Raw genomic sequence first — 14706 nt, 5'->3', positions numbered from 1 at the left:
GTCCTGCATATGTATTCGCTAATGAAGCTGTGTGTTTTGAGCCTGGATCTCTACATTTCTGTATGAACCAGCTTAGAGGGCTAAAGACAGCTTGTGTTTAAATTGAGTGTAAGGCAATTTATGCTTCTAAAGTCATGGTCAGCATTTTTGTACTGTGCTGTAAACTTGTTCTGTGCCTAGTCACATTATTTTATAGCGTTTTTATAGCGTTATCAAATCCGGTGGCGCTGTGTGTTAGTTTCCTGACTCCCATGTCACATGGTCTGTGATTGAAACCTGTAATACCGGTTTAATTCGTCACAGCCAGCACTCCGGTTGTAAAGTAGAAGCAGGCGAGATTTCCAGCGAAAAACACCTCCCCCTTCTTCAGGTGTGAGGGTCTTCTGCTCAGAATGAAACGCTAAAATGTAATGTAGGCTCTGAATGGGTTCAATTGTGATTTGGGCTTGATTAAGGTCGCTGCCTTTCATCTAAAACCCTACTTGAATCCTTCTAAACTAAAAATCAGTGTTAGTGAGTTCTAAATAAATAGGTATCCAGGTAACAGTGAAACGGGCGGACAGTCTGGGGAGATCGCCCGTTTTCCATGTAAATAGTTCCCTGGTTCCGCACCCCTTGGTGTTTCTCTCGCTCTCTCTCGGGTCACCTGATCATTAGCTCGAAAGATTTGAGTGCTTTGTGTATATTCTAATGGTAGTGGGGGCAGGGTGTGTGGGAACAGGTTTGGTTGAAATTGCATTGGAGATCTATGTTCTTCACACCTGAAACATTTTCTCTGAAAGCATTTTCTTCGCAGTTTAACCGATCTTGTTACAGCATGTTACAGTTTACTATTATTAACCATATTAATTTCAAGTGCTTAATGTAAAATCTTGTAAAAATATATTTTCATTGTTCAAATATACATTAAGTCTGACTATCATATAATAAGTTAAATACAAAACTAAAGAAAAAATAGGGTTAAATATAATTCAAAATAGTTTGCTAACAATGTTAACTGTTTATGAATAATAAAATGTATTAGCTAAGGAGTAGGATGGCACAGTTGTTAGTATGTTTTTTGTTTTGTTTCTTTTTCATAAATACAACAGTAGTACCTGATGTCTCAGTGACTTTCAAAATTAAATTATGCATGCAAACCTGTGAACTAGAAAGATAACTAAGATATCCATTCATTTATAATGGTGGCAAAGTGGTTAGCATTGCTATCTTGCAGCACTGGGGTCCTAGGTTCAATTCCTGCCATCCTGTGTGTGTGGGGTTTACATGTTCTCTCTGGGTTACATGGTTTTTCTCCATATGTGTGATATGACTCTCTCTCGCACTCCAAAACATACTGGTAAGTTAATTGGTTTATGGGAAAACTGGCCCTGGTGTGTGTGTGTTTGTGTCTGTCTATCCTGTGATGGACTGGCGCTATGTCCAGGGTGTATTCTGCCTTGTGTCCGTTGCTTACTAGGATAGGCTCCAAATCCTCTGTACTGGATAAAGAGATTAGAAATGGAAGTAAAGGCACTGTGTGGATGGAACTATACACAGTGTTAGAAACCCACTATGAAATGGCAGCATCTCACTGAGAATAAAATATTTTATACTGCTGGCTTAAGGAAACAGCCTTTCCACCTCTCTTGCACATCAGTATCCATACCTAGTTATTTAAACAAATTGCCTCTAATTTTAAACATCTTAATATGCTGGCTCTGTGGATCCGCATCAGCTATGTTTGCCCATTCCTTCAATTCATGTGCATCCAACACACAGTTCAATGCCAGCAACTACACATAATCTAAAATACAATCCTTATTTCAGTATCTATGTAAACATATAGTCTGTTAACTTCATCATCTTCATCAAAAGTATGCCTAACCCCATTAGGAAGTGTTCTTGTTATAAGTGTATTCCTCAGCTTTCCCCAAACTATCTTCTTCTTGCCAACATCTCTAGTCTTTTATCCTGCAATAACTCAGCCAACACTTAAATCTCCAAAAGCTGCTTGTGTTAATTTCTTTAAATCACAAATATCATGTGTAAATACTGGCCATGTAATACTCTGCATTGTGGAATAATAGTTTATTTTAAAGGGAACTAGAGAAACTAAGAACTAGAGAAATCAAGAAAGGCTTTTTTCTAGAATTAATAAATGCACATCCTGTTCACTGGGGAAATTAAATCCACACTGAGCAATCTTCAATATGTTCAGAATATGACAGCAAGAATCCTATCAGGGATGCATTACACCTGTTTTCAAGTCCTTGCACTGGTTACCTATCAGATTTCGAGTCAACTTCAAAATCCTTATCCTCCTTATATACTGTCCTACAACTGTTATTATTGATCTCCGAATTATTGTACTTGACATGACTTCATTCAGCCTTTCCTGAACGTCTATGACAGGCAGAGAGAGTGCTGTTTCTGGTGCGATCTTTTACAGCTGACATTTCACTGTTTTAAACGAACAAGAAATTAGATTGCTCATAAATCACTTATTCTATATAAACACAGCGTAATTGCCCTCCGAAAATCTTCTTTTTCTTGTTCGTTTTAGAGACCTTGATCGAAACTGATTTTAGATGTCAGAAAGGATTTATTTTCTCTGTATTTCCTACATTGCTTTGTCGAGATTTTAACTTTATATCTAACTTTATATCTAGGCTCAGATTTCAACTATAAATCGTACAGTAATTAATAGCAGTAAATACTGATGTTTATACATAAAAAAGTCATGCCTTGGAGTATAGACCCCCAAAGGAATGCCATAGACTCAAACTGCAAAATAAACACATACAGAAAGAAAGTATTTGTATTGTAATTGCAAATCCTGGTACTGTATGAGTGATTGGTATGACTTTCCTCATTACAAATCTCTTATTAGAATTTAAATTTCTCTGTAACTCCAGGTCAGAACAGAGAAAATGTAACTGCCTTAAGGAGTTTACGATTATGAAAAATAGAAGGATAAGCATGATACGTATGTCTTCATACGTAAGTCATGTTACTGAGCACCAAATCTTATTGAGAATATGAATCCATTTAAGGTTTATACCATTAAAGTAACGGTTTATTCCATGCTGAAAATGTTTGTACCAGACTTTTTTGAGGCCTGTTTAATTGTGTCTGAAGTCTGATGTTGTAAATTTTATTGTTAAAAAGATCCATGAAAATGTCACTACTAAAGTTAGCTGGTACTGTTGGTACTGTAAGTGTCAAGTAGAGCTCATATTTTAGATTTTGTGTAGTTGCTAGCGTTGAACTGTGTGTTGGATGCACATGAATGAAGCGACGGACACAAGGCAGAATACACCCTGGACATAGCGCCAGTCCATCACAGGACAGACAGACACAAACACACACACACCAGGGCCAGTTTAAATCTAACCTCAGAACCTTTCTTTTCAGAAGACTTAGTGTCTGTATCTGCTTCATTTTCTAATTTTGGTAGCACCTCTAACTGCTTGTCTTTCTTATATGCATTTACTTTGTAATCTGTGGTCCTTTTATCTGTTTTTACATCTACTGTATTGCTTTGAGATGCCACCTTTAATGGTGATATATCAAATAAAGTTTTTTATTATTGTTATAGGGAAACATGATCAGATTGTCCCTGGTTCAGAAAAAAAAGATCTAAAGTATACTAGTTTGTCACTCTTCTAATTCCCTTTGCTAAATTACTTTTCATACTAATCTGATCAATCTAACTGCCAGTTTTCTGTGCTTTCTCTATCCTGCTAGATTTGCAATTATTCTGAAAATTTTCATCTTGAAATAACTCATTTCTAAATACCTTTTTCACTGTTAACATCTTGCAGCAACTCTGCGACAAAATATACACTCTGACAGTTCATCCTGCTACCAACATTAAATAAAACAAATCTTAAGATTTCTATATTTATGTCTTTATATAGTGGTTTCATTAGTGACAAAGGCTAAACTTTCTTGGAAAAATGTATTTTATGTGTTGCGGAAAAAACTGACTTGCTTTAACAAAATATGTTTACAAATCCTTTCACCTGGCATTTTCGTAGTTAGAAATTATGGAACACTCTGTTAAAAGCAAGGGAGTTTTTATGTCCGTTGCAGTTCTTTTGCAACATGAATATAATTATATCGTTATTAATTTCTTGAGATACGCTATTCCTTATTATATTCCCTTTTAATCAAATTCTAAAAGTATGCTTGTTGACTCCGGTATCGCGTTAGTTAAAGACTTCGATGCTTAAAATGTTTAGGGAGAAATGGAATACTGGTGTGTATGTTTTCTTTAAAGTACGGAGACCAGCCATATACTGTATGTTTAAGTTCCAAAATTAATATCGTTTATGGACTTCACACGCGTTGCAGTATGCTCCTATTCTTTTAATGCTCAGGCACTAAGTAAAAGGAGATGCTTCATATTGCTTGACTAATTTTAAAAACTAAGATAGAAATGCAGACGCTCCCTCGGTGCGCTGCTCTGGTGCGCCGGCTCTTACACAGTGCCTGTCTGCCGTAAGCATTACAATATACACACCCAACACTGCTTGTACCCATCTGTCATGCAAATAAAACACCTTGAATTGAATTGAATTGAGGGGAGAGGGGGGGAATACTAAAGCCAATACTGGCTCAATACCCTCGATGGGCTTTGACGTGCTAATGCGTTGGTTTAACAGTCCGGGTGTGGCAGGCTTCCAATGTCAACTCGACTCGATTGGAAGACAATGAACGTATTTTGTGATATTTAGAAATATAAATTTGTTTGGTGCGAGTGAGGTTTTATTTAATCTCTGACCAAGGGAAACGTTTCATTTTTTCAAAGAAATGTTTGTTAAAAAATAAAGTCATAGTTCTATGGGATTCAATCACAGACCGTGTAACATGGGAGTCAGGAAACTACTGTAACACACAGCGCCACCGGATTTAATAACGCAATAAAAACGCTATAAAATAATGTGACTAGGCACATAAAAAGTTTACAGCACAGTACAATAATAAATGCTGACCATGACTTTAGAAGCATAAATTACCTTACACTCAATTTAAACACAAGCTGTCTTTCTGTATGAACCTCTAAGCTGGTTCATACAGAAAATGTAGAAATGCATTAGCCTGATTATGATTAAAAAACACATAATTAAACACGCATTTGCGATTTAAATCAGAACACGATTTAAATCAATATAAATGTTTATATTGTAACGCATACTGTCCAGCCTCCATTTCTCTATAAAAATTTACTCTGTTGCACACACACACAATAGAAGGAGGAACCGCTGTCAGAAGGGAAGATATGTTCAAAATATCGCAAATATCGATCATGTTGCGATATTTTGAAATATAAAAGTCAATTGATTGTCCATAATATCGCTATTCTATTTTTTTGAAGAAATGTTTGTTAAAAGAAAAGTCCAGCACCAGCTGGATTTGAACACACAACTTACCAGTTGGTAGTCACGCACCTAGACCAGTCGGCTACAAGACAACTCGCATGAACAGGCAGGCGAAACAGCCCTACACAGCCCTGCCGCAGTACACAGATATAATCATACCGTTATTAAATTCTTGAGATACGCGATTCCATATTATATTCCCTTTTAATCAAATTCTAAAAGTATGCTTGTTGACTCCGGTATCACGTTAGTTAAAGACTTCAAAGCTTAAAATGTTTAGGGAGAAATGGAATACTGGTGTGTATTTTTTTCTTTAAAGTACCAAGACCAACTATATACTGTATGTTTATGTTCCAAAATTAATATCGTTTATGGCCTTCACACGCGTTACAGTATGCTCCTATTCTTTTTATGCTCAGCTACTAAGATTTCCCTTCAGTGGTAAAATTCAATATCTACAACGGGCACAGCAAAGACGTTTACTGTAAGTCTTTCTACGACAGACCAACGGACCACGAGTGCCCCTGTCGGTCAACCAATCACGTACTGCGGTGCCTCGCGTCATCTTGCGTCATACTGAGCGACGTCACCTGCGGTACGTGTCTGTGACGCGCACTTTGAATGGCTGCATCTGTATGTGTATCTCAAGTAGAGCAAGCTGGGGTATGCAAAATAGGAATTCTTAATGCAAGAAATTGTATATGGTCAATACAGTGATCATATCTTATTGGCACATGGTAATCTCCAAGGAACAAGTAATAGGTTTATTCCATGCTGAAAAGAGAAGAAGAAAACACAATGTTTTGACCATGGAGCCTTCTTCAGTTATGATTTGATTTTTTACAATCATACCCACACAAACTTTGCAATTTTTAAAAATCTTGCAAACACAACCCAGAGATTTTTTTTTAAAGAAACACATACTTCTTTTCTAGTTTTTTATGTGGCTGTGACAGTCAGAAATCCTCAGTGAAAAGGACGAGATTGTTAGGTGAAAGGTAGATCGAAATACTGGAAGTACAGAAAAGCAAACAATCCAAAACAGAAGGTGAGGTCCAAGGTCGAGAGGCAAAAGGGAGTTCAGTAACCAGTAAGCGAGATTCAGAGTAAATGCGAGGTAGAGCTCTCAAAGAGAAGACTCAATACCGTGTAGCAGGAAGCGGGTTTGGATGGCTAAAACAGTGCTGCTTGCCGCACAGTAGAGCATGTGCTGGTGGATTAACACGTTATTATTAACCCGCTGCTGGTACTGGTTAGTTCTTTTGTGAGGTGATCTCCACCAGTTGGCTGGTGGTTATGACATTGACAGAATGCTGTTTTGTGATTGATGCTATATCAAAATATAGGGTCCTTCAAAAATTAAACACAGAAATAAAAACATTGAGTGGATTTGTACATCTGTTGCACTCCTACACTATAAACATCCATTGGGAGTTGAATATCAATTATGTTTCCACTTCATTCAGATGTGTTCCCTATTTTTCAGATTGTTGGCAATGCCACATTTTAAAGGAGGACAGAGGAGTAGGAGGCCAGACCTGTGGTCAAGGGCTGGTGGAGTAGGGAATGAGATCAAAGAATTTCTGAAGTTTTCTAAGATAGAAAAAAAAATTAGGTGGCATGACAATATGTGGTCAACACTGTCAAACAGAGTCCTTGGAGAGGATTACTCCAGCAACAGGAAATGTTTATTAGTGATTTGGCATGAAGATAAAAAAAAGTAAGAATCCAAGTGCTTAAGGCGCAGAAGGAGGTGAGTATTGGTAAGGATTCAAAACCAGATGACAGTACACAATCTATAGTCAATATTTCAAGTCAAAGTGAGGGACATAGTTTGGAAGGCAACACAGAGCTCAGAAGTTCATCAGGAGATACAGAAGATGCATGGGCAGCACACGGCAGCACAGACAGTGGTGACATGTTTGAAGGAGAAAACATCTGTGTAGAATCAGAAAAAAAGCCTGAAGAGCACAGTGAATATTCCCAGGGGGCAAGCTTGCCTGGGACGTCACCTAAGGATAAAAGGGGATTAAGAAAGACTATGTCTGTGCCTAAAACTTTCCAAGTATGTCTGAAGGCTGAACAATGGAGAAAAATACCACCTCTAAAAGGTACATCTAAACTAAGATGACCATGGACCCATATCTTATATAGCGAGTTCGGGAAGAAAAATCTTTGCTCCCCAATAGCCTTCAAATACCAATACATCAGGAAAGAGAACAGCAGAAAAAAAAAACTTTCTTATGATTAAAGCAGTCTGTACTTTCAGTTCCTACCTTCAGTACCTTCAGTTCAGTACTTTCAGTTCCTGTAATGTAAAATACATAATGACAACAAGTCACAAACCAATGGGCAATGATGACATCACAATTGATGTTGTACGAGTAGGGCAAATACAACACAGCGAAAGGGAAACAAAATTTCGACAGGCACGTCAGCCTTATCGTTGAAAGATTGCCCGTGCCCTCACAAAAGGAATCAGCAATGTGTACTACAGGCAGCTGAGCAGAACTCCGCTTGCTGAAATTGCAGCAGGCAATTTATCTAAGGCTCACAAGCAAGTATTAAACACTTCAGCATTTACTATTCGAATACCACACTTCGTCAAAACACTGCCGCTTCTTAAGCTAATAAGTAACGGTTTTTGAGCACGCATTGTGTTGTTAACGCTTATATTAAAAAAGCATAAATTCAAATAATGGAATTTGGACTGAACAAAGTAGTCCAGCCCCTTTACAACATTACATACCCACTGATTAAAGCTTAAAACTACAGCAGCAGGAGTAATAATAATGGCAACAACATGTTTGGAGTTCGACATTTCATTTATTCTGCGGAAACATCGTATCGGAATGAACTGCCCGAGATAGAAGAGGAATTGCGGCTTCAGATCGTTTTTATAGAGCATTGCGTTGTTCTGTTCATGCTGACTACACGCTTTAGATTTATCATTTACTGCAAGCGTTGCTTTTCCAGGTTTTTCTGAAATTCCTCGCATTTGAGCCAGCACTAAAATATTTCATTACCGTCGCTGAATACATCGTGGAAACGGTATTTGCAACGGAATGCTGTCACACATGAAACCTTTTTGTTATTCGGTTCTGAAGTTTGAAAATGAAAATAAAACGGGGGTCACTTCATAGGCTTGAAAGAAGTCCAAGCAGCATAAAAACACGTGAATTCTCACAAAGGCTGCACCTTTCTTCTGCTGCTTTTATAAATCAGCGTTAAACATTTGAATGCATACCTTACTGCTGCTAATCACATTCACGTGTTTACAAAGCTTTTTTCCGTCCGTTATTGTTTTTGCTAAGCAGTTTCTCCGTTTTCCTCGTACTGTGATTGTCAGCGAGCACAAGAAGACTGAAACAGTATAAAGGAAGGTAAGAAAGACAGGGTAAAACTCCTGACTGTCGGGAGTGGGATTTGAACCCGTGCCTCTATTTGGAGAGCGAAACACAAACCTTAAAAGACACGAATTTGTGAATGTGCTGTTTTAAACCGCTCGACTATCCTGAAGAAATGGGTGGTGATTGCACCAGTTGCATCCGATTTTCCGTAACTTTAGGACGATTGATACGACTGGACGAACACAATTTGTGGCGTTTAGCATGACATGGAAAACGGTACCGGAGCATTCGGGTCCGGACTACCAGACTCAGAAACAGTTTTTACCCCCGCACTATCAAACTATTAAACTCCCAGCCTCTCTCACTCTCCCCTCACCTCTCACCTACAGTATGATCTGAACCTCACAGTACCTTCTTTCTTACCAAAAACCCAAACACACATTGAAAATCTACCTCTACCATACATGTCAAAAGTTCACTCCCCATAATTTCTATCCCTTTATTTCATTCTTTTGATGCATGTTGTTGCACATAACCTGTTACCTTTTTATTGTTTTGCACACTGCCTGTTGTTGTTTTTTGCACATCGGCTGTTGTCTCTGTCTTTCTTTTGTTATACAATTGTATTGTTGTTGTGTTTTTTTCTTTGTACTACTTATGTCCGAGAGCTAGCTAAATAGCATTTCGTTATACCATATACCTGCGTATTAGTATAATGACAATAAACTTGAACTTGAACTTGACATAGTCTTGCAGGCAGTATATTATTTTATCGTTTACTCGTTTAAAAAAACACGGTCTTCTCGTTCCTAAGTCAGATTTTTAGTGCTTTCGAACGTTACTTCCAACCTGGACTGACAGCTCACCCGATCTGTTTGTGATCAGACCGTGGAGCGGGGGCTGTACCAAACGCACGTTTCTTCCCAATGCTGAGGCGATCATTCGGAAGATGGGTGTGAAGAGAGACAGGCTTTGTCGTCTAAAAAACAAGGCAGGATATGCACAAATACTACATTGCGAGTTTTTTGAAGACTTTGAAACTAAAGGAAAGCGGTGACAAATGAAACAGGCACGGGTGGGGTTTGAACCCACGATCTTTGGTTTACGAGATCGACGCCTTACCACTTGGCCACTGCGCCTTCAAGTGAATATGGGAATAATGTTATTCAAATTATTTTTTTTCTGAATCTGGTTTACATCGCCTAGAGGCAGCAACAACAATAAAAGGGATTCTTAACAAGGAGATACGCTATAGCAGTGTGACTCCAACAGATGCTCCTGCAGAGACTGGAGGTTTAAGCCAGCTCCTTAGAGCGATCGGCCGCGTTACTCTCGACAGCGGCTTTTCAGCTCTTGTTGTTTGACCTAGTGGTTTTATAACGCGTGGAAACGACCGCAACTTCGTTTTCTGAGATGCTTTCTCTCACGTGGTGAAATCTCGACCTCTTTGGCATCTCTGGCTATAGTTCTTCTGTAGAGCAGGCTTTCACACCTCTGCTTATAGTGCCCTTGAAGTTATTTTAGTTTTACAGGTAGACGCATTCCCTAACGATCTCTCCTGTTTTAGAAATACTTTATAAGGCGTGTTTGATTCAACGGACAAACAGTATACTAATTGTACAATGCAGATCTATGCGGCATTCGTACTGGATTTGACTGTGATTCTGAAATACTTCTTGCAAAGGTATTCAGACTTTCTTGAACCTATAATAAAAATGAAGACCTGAAACTCCCTAGCTTCCAGTCTCTGATGTTGCTGTCCTTAAACTCGGACGTGATGGTCTGCAGACCTGCAGTGTCCCTTTACTCTCGTTGTTTTCAAAATGACCTCCGTTGTCGGGCGCAGTTGAAGTGGAACTGGCCTGACTGCACAGGAAAGTACGGAATGATAAAATGTTTCTACGGCTCAAAATGTCCCTTTAGACCCTCGTCATGTCACTGTAAGGAACGGGCAGGTAGAGAGGTTTAACAGATGCTCATGATGTTTCACACGGGGTGTTACCTGTTGTAGTGTTCCAAAAGATGTGTTAGCGGACCACAGATTATCTCCAAAAGATTTGGGTTTGCACTGGCTGGGATTCAAACCCGACTCAGTTATTTGGAAGGCGCCTGTACCACCAACGCACTTCTGAGAAGCACCAGCAAATTATCACAATCCTCTCTCTCACCTACAAAGTTATGGAGACACAGATGTCCAATGAAAACTAATTTTATTCACTCAAGGCTCCACTCTTTTGTTGTGATGTCATTTGAATTAATATTAGCTTTGATAAGGTGTCGTTTTTGCCTCTTAAAGTTAAAGTCTGCTCCTTTCTTCCTGGTATAGAAATAATATGTTCCATCTTTGTTTAAAAACACCACTAAAAGTAAATTATTCAGCTCTAACGCCTGTGTGCATTGACAAGACATCTCAAATAAGAACACGATCCTTCCTGTTACCATTCCTGTAGTTGGGGTGTTGTTTCATTCTTTTACGTTAAATCATCAGTACTGCTGTTTTTCTATGCATAGTTTAATCAAGAGCACTTAAAAGATGCAAAAAGCTTTCAAAGAAAACAGAATTGAAAGACAGTCGAGTAAGAAGGTTGAAAAAAGCACTCCACCATCGAGGAATCAACCACCGTCGCCCGTGTGACTGGATACAAAAATAACAGATTAATTTGTGCCCAGTCTCTTGAAGCTTCGATGCGATTATTTTTCCTTCCTTATTTCTTCCTTCCCATGAATTTACTCTGTAGTAGAGGAAACTCGAAAGTGGGAAACTGCAGGCATGCTTCGTGAGTGGTGGATTGTGATCAGTGAGCATCTGCACATCTCTAAGTCTGTTCTATAACCTTTATTATAAAGGTTATATAAATATATTCTAAATTCTAAATTATTATTAGAATTTAATAAATAAATTCTAATTTATTCTAAATAAATTTAGAATAAAAAAGGTTATTCTAAATATAGAATATTTATTTATTATACACGTGTAAATTAATGACTGCGAAAATAATTTACTTCGTACACTGTGCAGAGTGCCGTATACTCCTAGTTGCGGCACACACGATATATACAGTAAAAAGCCTCAGGAACTGTGTTAGATGTGTTTTCGACGTTATATATGCGTTTATTCATGTCGTCGATTTTACGGTTGCAATTCGACGTTGATTATACGTCGCGGCGACGTATATATACGTATAGCCGTATTTTCGCCGTGAATATACATATATTCGACGAATCAATGCCCACTGGGCAGGTCAGCATACATTAGGAAAAAAGTATGGTTCAAATTGCAATGACACGAACTGTTGAGAAAATCATGACCTGGCCGATATTTGTAGGGAATAAGTGTGTTTTGCACATGTCGAACTACAACAGATAAACATTGAGCTCCTTAGTCAATATTGTAACGCAACGGGGGCTCCGGCGGGCGCCCTTGCCGCATCTGGTCGGCCCCATCCCGACTGAGGCTCGAACCCGGGACTTCCGCGTCTCTCTACAGCGACCTAGCCCCGTGAGCTAAAGAGAGATCTCTCCACAGCCCAGTAGCTGTAGTCCTGCTATCACAGGGAAGGGCGGTGACGTCACCTGCGCTGGTACGCCGGCTCTTACACAGTACCTGTCGGCCGTAAGCGTTACACTCTCCCCCGCTTAAATCGCCATCCCCGGCGAAGGGCTATCCCATCCCACTTGTGACACCAATGTAACGCAACGGGGGCTCCGGCGGGCGCCCTTGCCGCATCTGGTCGGCCCCATCCCGACTGAGGCTCGAACCCGGGACTTCCGCGTCTCTCTGCAGCGACCTAGCCCCGTGAGCTAAAGAGAGATCTCTCCAGAGCCCAGTAGCTGTAGTCCTGCTATCACAGGGAAGGGCGGTGACGTCACCTGCTCTGGTACGCCGGCTCTTACACAGTACCTGTCGGCCGTAAGCGTTACAATATCACCGGGAATGTCCAAAAAAGACGAACATCAGTAGCTTCAAGGAAACTTAGACTCGCACATGGAGTTTTATCTTCGAATAGAGGGTGGGGGAATTCATTTATACTCCCGTTGCTCTTTAGCTAAACTATTTTAAAACTATGACGCAGAAACATGTAATCACCTTAAAGAGTCTTCTTGAAGACGTGCACTGTCTACCTCTCAACTGTCAATTGACAGAACTTTAGAAGAAACTGTTCTCATAAAACCAACAGATGGCACATCTTAAGGAACATGAAGAGAAATCCGTGTTCTAAATAACATAAAACTGTCGCTGCAAATTATCACCAAGCTGTTTTACGTGTCTGATCATCTTTCTTTCCTACTTTGCAGTGAGCACAATTCTCTCGGTATCTTCTCGTGTATTTTCCATGCTATTTTACTGTCTCTTTCTCGCATGAGACAGATCCACAGCCAAAACTTTAGGTCGGTTCCTGTTACTCTGTCTACAGCCAAATGTGATAACGATACTGTCACTGCTTGTAGGCCACGTGTTCCTGCTGTTATATTATGCCATGTTCATCCACAGCCCGAAACATTACTGCTGTAGCACAAGAGTTAAATAGGCGCAGTCGATAGAGCTTGTGGGGTCCATGATAGACCATGTTGGGTCCCTCTGTGTCAATTTGATCCCCCCAATCCTCCTAGCATGACCTGATGGCGTAACAGTGATCCCCAGTGTCTTATGACCTTTTGCGTAATTCAGCTTTCTTTCCACTTTGAGCCTCGATTCACATATTGCTCTGAAAGTATTGGGCAAGCAAGAGTTAGTCTGAATCGAGGGAGATCTGCTCATGATCAAGTATTAAACACTTCAGCATTAACTGTTCGAATACCACACTTTGTCTAAACACTGCCGCTTCTTAAGCTAATAAGTAACGGTTTGTACGCATTGTATTGTTAATGCTGTTATTAAAAAAGCTTAAATTCACATAATGGAATTTGGACGGAGCAAAGTAGGCCAAACCCTAGACAACATTGCATACCCACTGATTAGAGTTTAAAACTACAGGAGCAGGGGTAACAATAATAGCAACAACGTGTTTGGAGTTTGGCATTTCTCATTTCTTATGCAGAAACATCGTATCGGAATGAGCTGCCTTAGATAAAATAGGAATTGCGGCTTCAGATAGTTTTTACAGAGCATTGCGTTGTTCTGTTCATGCTGACTACACGCTTTAAATTTGTCATTTACTGAAAGCGTTGCTTTTCCAGGTTTTTCTGAAATTCCTCGCATTTGAGCCAGCACTAAAATATGTCATTCGCGTCACTGAATACATCGTGGAAACGGTATTTCCAATGGAATGCTGTCACACATGAAACCGTTTTGTTATTCGGTTCTGAAGTTTGAAAATGAAAATGAAACGGGGGTCACTTCGTAGGCTTGAAAGAAGTCCAAGCAGCATAAAACCCGCCAATTCTCACAAATTGCATTGTGCTGCACCTTTCTTCTGCTGTTTTTATAATTCAGGCTTCAGTGTTTGAATGCATACCTTACTGCTGCTAATCCCATTCAAGTGTTCATGAAACTTGTTCCTGTCCATTGTGTTCTTGTTAAGCAGTTTCTCCGTTTTCCTCCTATTGTGATTGTCAGCGAGCACAACAAGAACAGTGTCAAGACAAGTAAAAAAGTCAGGGTAAAATGCTTGACTGTCGGGAGTGCGATTTGAACCTGCGCCTCTGTTTGGTTTGTATACTGAGCTTTCGGGTGAACATCAAAGTGAAAGACAAATTCGCAATTTTCACTTTTTGACTAAGGAACAAGAAAACACCATCCTTTGAACTGGATTCAAACCAGGGACATAAGAAATACTCGCTGCTTTTTCTACAGTCTTAAGAGCTAGCAACTGAGCTATCAAGAGGTCGGAAAGGAAACGTTTTGTCACACGCGTAGCCCAATGTACAGTAGTGTAGTGTTCCTCTTTATTTAAATCCCAGTTCGACATCAAAATACTCACTCGCATAGTCTCCTTTAGTTGAAGAAATGGACCAGGCTTCTACTCTATAAACGTCCAGAGTTCTTATAA

General features: G+C 39.5%; 1 protein-coding gene and 1 non-coding gene across 2 annotated transcripts in view; one reads left to right on the top strand and one right to left on the bottom strand.

The window, feature by feature from the left end:
- LOC148825555 (antigen WC1.1-like) overlaps window positions 1–14706 on the top strand; it is a 219990-nt gene that overhangs the window by 60636 nt on the left and 144648 nt on the right. The gene's annotated exons all lie outside the window — the stretch shown is intronic.
- Window positions 9784–9855, bottom strand: trnat-cgu (transfer RNA threonine (anticodon CGU)). Its single transcript has one exon. It is a non-coding gene; the product is annotated as a tRNA-Thr (tRNA).

This window comes from Atractosteus spatula, chromosome 10, assembly GCF_055471065.1.
Source record: "Atractosteus spatula isolate fAtrSpa1 chromosome 10, fAtrSpa1.hap1, whole genome shotgun sequence".
Lineage (NCBI taxonomy): Eukaryota > Metazoa > Chordata > Actinopteri > Semionotiformes > Lepisosteidae > Atractosteus > Atractosteus spatula.
Note: the sequence above shows the minus strand (reverse complement) of the source record. Positions and strands in the feature narration are given on the sequence as shown.